We start from the raw sequence: 5,201 nt of genomic DNA, 5'->3' as shown, positions 1-5,201 counted from the left end.
TAGATTTTTTTTTGTATACTTAGTGATTTTTTGTTGTTGCATATTAGGCATTTGATAATTATAATGTGGTAATTCTGAAAATCAGATTATCCCTCTCCCCAGGGTTTGTTATTTTGATTTTGATTGCTGAAGGCTATAGTAGTCCATTTGTTCTGAGATTTTTTTTTTCAAACATTGTTTGCAAAGGCTATTTCCTGTCACGTGTGCTCACTGAAGCATGTGTTCCTCTAGCTTATGTTTAGCTAATGTTTTGATAGATTTCCTTGAGTCCCAGGAGTTAAAATAAAATTTTAAAAGTACCAGAGAGACAGGGTGGGGTTGGTGAGGAGAAACCACCTCTCAGTCTTTTCAGACCCAGCTCTATGCTTGGGGAATCCTTTAGCACTCAGGCTTGTTCTGAGCCTAGATATCAGCCTTGAGTGAACATCTAAGGTCTCCTTAGAATTTTTTTAAGCATGTATCTTATCTGGCCATGTACATGGCTTCCCAGATTCCCCCACGTAAACAGCTGCTTTTGAATGTCCTAATTTCCCAAAGAGTCTCACCTCAGCTTCTCCTTCAAGCTGTAGTTGGACTAACATATGTCTTCAGCAAGACTCTTTTGACTCAGCCGACTGGTGGGTTTGTAGTCCTCTTGTACCTTTTCTGAACAGTACTCATCGTTTCTCCTGCCTGTTTTCTGAGTTATGTAAGACAGAGAAGAGCAAGTCAGTTTTTCAGGTATCCCCAGGCAGGTTGGAACAGACACACATAATAATCTGCAAAGGAGGTCTACTCTTTCCTTGTGGTTCAAAGAAAGGAACTGGGAACTGGGTTGCTGCTGCTCAAGACCAAGACTGTTTCCACCAGGAGAAAGGAGTGGGGCAAAGGAGGGTAAAACACTACATGACTTCACTGACATTTGGAAGATGGCCTTTTCTTGATTCGCTGTTTGCTGGGTTGCTGTAAACCTTTGATTGTTTTCCAAAACTTCTACAAATTTGGTTTACACAGCCTCTGGTTGATTTGGGGTTTGTTTGTTTTAAATACTTTTTTGAGAGAACAGGAATTTGGAACTTCCTAGTCCACAATTTTGCTAATGTTCCATCATTATTATTTTAAGTGGAATCACCACCTACCAAAAACTGTATGGAGCTTAGCATTTTCCCTTTGCCCTGCAGACCCACTCTCACCCTCTATGTCCTGCTATGTCCCCTGTAGGCTGATCTGTACAGGCTGTACCAGTGGGCTCCCTGCTCCAGTGAAAGGAAAAGGTGACTGTGCATTTAAGTCCCTTCCTGCAGTGTGCACAGATTGGCTACGTTTTCCATCAAATGTCACAGTTTCTCTCCAGTAACATTCTACCTATGGTTATCCTCTCTGAGATCTGGAACTGGCACACTTCCCTTCATATTCAAGAGCAATAAAGAGCTCATGCATCATTATCAGTTTCTGCCATTTTAGTCCAGAGTCCTTCAACATCCTTTGTACATGCGCTTACATCTTCCCACACTGTTTTAAATCACTCTTTTATTAACATTCATCCCTGAGTAACAGTTTGAGAATGCCATCTGTTTCCCGCTAGAACTCTGATGGACACACTGCACCATTGGCTGCTATTGTTCTTCCAGAGAAATGCATCTGATTCTGGAGAAATGTGCTTGGATACTAGCAGATTCTGGAGACTACTTTGTGTCAAGAGATAGGAATTCATTTCCCTGAATGAATTTATAGCATTTCTCAGGGTTGGTAGTCAGCTTGGGGTTCAGAAAATGTCTCTTATCGAACACATAGCCTTGGTCATATCCTGTAATCTGAAACATGAACCAATTTATGGCTTAAATGCTACAGGGCAAGATTGCTCTCCCTTCATGGGTGGGCAGTGCAGAGCAGCAATTTCTCATCACAGTGGCCTGTCCCAGCAGTGACCTGTCCTGCCTTCCCCCAAATTGAGAAAGCTAGTGCGTCTTGTGTCCAGCTGAGCTATCCATAAGGTAATATCACACACTAATTGTTCTCTCTTGAATTCATCCTTCTATTGACATCCTTTTTTAAGCACAAATGAAGCCACTCCTTCGCCAGAAAGCACCAGTGGCTGACTTTGACAACAAGACCAGGATGACAAATACTCAACATGTGAGCAGTCAGTCACTCCTGCTCTCACCTTCCATGGCATGCTCACCCTCTAAAGCTGCTTTCAGTCTTGGACACCTTCGAATTCCAGCTCTCCAGGTAGTCACTATTTATAGTGCTCTCCACTCAATATAAACGTGTTTTACCACCTTGTTCTTCAAAATACAATGTGCTTCAAATTCAAAAGCATAGCATTATACAATGTGGTCCCAAATTATCAAGGCAAGCATCTTAGCACTTCTCTCCTATTCTTTTGTGCCATATCTTTAACACTTTGCACTAGTCATAGCACATATTGGGTATTCTAAATATATGTTAGACCAACATTTATACAATCCTATGAATTAAAGTTCTCTGTATTACACCCAGGCACATGAAACATTTAAATCTGGAGCTAACCATAGTTTGAGTCAAATATGTTTGATGTATTGCAATAACACCAGATAATGTTTGTAAATGAGCTTAGAACATTTGTTCACACATTTATTTGTATAATTTAAAGAGTAGAAAAGTTCTATTAGATGAAAGTTGAGAAATATTTTCCTTACACAGTAAAAGCTACCAATTCAGCTTGATGTGCCTTCAATTGGTCTTTTCAAGCAAAGGGCCGGATGACACTGGTTTTCTCACAAGTGAGGGGACATAACTTTCCCATGTGAGATTGACCCTTGTTTTCACTTGTAGCTCAGCTATCTGGACTGTAGCTTATTGTGTCTGAGACAAGGCCCAAAGCAAATCACAAATTATTGTCGTTCTCCCAATTTTACCTCTCCTTGGAAAAACCAATTACATCATTTATCTGCTGACTTTTTTTAGGTGTAAGCTTATTAACACTAATTTACTGAATTTGCATTAGAATTTCAAATTTAGTTGCTTTAACGGAAGAGTAAAACAAAACCACTACCTTTAAAATAGCATTAAAATTTTTAAGTGTGTTTCGAGAAAAGAAATTGAATTCCAAATATAGACAACTCCTACTTATCAATGCCAATAGGGAGCACGGCAAGTTGATAGTCAGATGAATTTCTGTCCAGCAATATTTACTGAGAGACTGCTGTGTCAGGACAGGCTGAAGACTGGAGAAGGTTGAAGGTCAAGGGAGGCCACTGCCCATCCTCCCAGAGCATGCAGGCTCATAGGGACAGAAGATGTACACAAATTGTTGTAAATGTCGTAACTCAATTATTAATTTTAAACTGAACTCTTTAGATAATATTTTCAAGCACTCTTTATGGAGCACTTATTGTGTGAAGAGCAATCATTATTTTGCATGTCTCATGTCATTTACTTCTCATGCTAATTTTATGAAGTAGATATTACTTATTCCACTTTAAAGATGGGGAAACTGAAGTTCAGAAAGTATGGATGATGCAAAGTTTAATTCACTAATAAGCCAGTGCTCACAAAGAGCCAGAATTTTGGAGTTATATTTTTAGACAGACACACTTTGAAAACATTAAAACTTAAAAGTACAAATCATTCAAACACTTAACTACCAGTTCCTGGATAACTCAAGATATTCCAAATACATAGTAGTTGGTAGTTGACAACCTAAAAACTAGTTTTGTTCTGAGTAATTTATTTACCAAAATCTTGTCTAAACAAATAAACTCACTGGAAAATATTTTCAAAATCATTTCTAAAGCCACAAAAACAAATTTAGACCTAGAAAAAATAGATTGTAGATTTTGATCTCAGCACAGGATTTATCTTTATAAATAACTCAGGGTGGTATGTGGATGTGTGGCTGAAAGTGATAAGATTATAGAATATCAACTAGAAACACAGTCACAATAGTGGAGTCTGGGGGAATTTGGCATAATTGAAATAGCTTTATTATTGTTGTTGTTTTAACATATTTTGAAAGTGGAAACAGTGGGCTAAGACAGAAAAATACTTTTGCTATGAGGGACTTTTATTTCTCCGTAACTTCCAAAATAGGGAACAAACTGGAATCCAATTACTTCCTCTAAGAAATTACAGCTGCTAAAATTTGAGGAAATATACCTCTCTTTCAGTGCAGTGTCTCTAGGTGCCATAGAATGTGACCCTGAAAGCAGCTTTCACAATTTGAGGAACTGGGTTTAGCTACAGAACGGTTGCAGGACTTGAGTCTTATATCTACTCTTATTTGCAGAGAGTCCAGAAATGTGTCGATAGACACAACTGAACAGAATCTGAATGTCCTTCCAAGAGCTCCCTACACAAATGTCCTGCACAAATATAAAAAAGCAGAGGCAACTTCTTTAAGAAGATGGCTCAAGAATCCCACAACCACGATTTCCTCGGTCAGGGAAACTACTCCTCGGTTGGAAGTAGTGGGCCAGAAGTTATTTCAGAATCCTTGGAAAGAAAGAAAACTGAGGAACTTGAGTTGCATATATAAAATCTTGGGTTTTTAGTCTAGGGTTCTAGAACACCCAGGCAGTGTTCGTGCTTGTGCTTTGTGCGTTAGGGGGAGAAATGAGAGAGAGTCAGAAATTGCTTTAGTTTTAGTGTTTAAGCAAATCCACTTCAGAACTATGCAATGCGAGCTCAAGTAGTGAAAACTCTTAAACCTAGAAAAAAAGCAATTGTCAATTTTAATCTTGGAACAGGATTTAATAGGATTTACTCAGTTTGTGTACATCTGTGTGTGTCTGTGTGTACCAAAGTACAAAGACAATAGAATACTAACCAGAAACACAAATTCAAAAGTTCAAGTTCTCCCATTTACCAGCTGCATAGCCTTGAAATTTTGCTTCATTTTCGTCAGCCTTAGTTTCTTCATCTGTAAATCCAAGATGATGAAAGTACTTACTTCACAGGCTTCTTGTGAGAAGTGAGGTCAGTGTTTAACACTGTGCCTGGCACTTAGTAAGCATTTTATCTCATTAGATATTACCATTATTGACTGGGCATGGTGGCTCACGTCTGTAATCCCAGAACTCTGGGAGGCCGAGGTGGGTGGATCACCTGAGGTCAGGAGTTCAAAACCAGCCTGGGCAACATGGTGAAACCCTGTCTCTAACTAAAATGCAAAAATTAGCCAGGTATGGTAGCTAGCACATGCTTGTAATCCCAGCTACTCGTGGCTGAGGCAGGAGAAT

Source organism: Rhinopithecus bieti, unplaced genomic scaffold, assembly GCF_001698545.2.
Source record: "Rhinopithecus bieti isolate Rb0 unplaced genomic scaffold, ASM169854v2 scaffold_35538, whole genome shotgun sequence".
In the NCBI taxonomy this organism is placed as follows: Eukaryota; Metazoa; Chordata; class Mammalia; order Primates; family Cercopithecidae; genus Rhinopithecus; species Rhinopithecus bieti.
The sequence above is the reverse complement of the archived record's forward strand: the minus strand, read 5'-3'. Positions refer to the sequence as shown.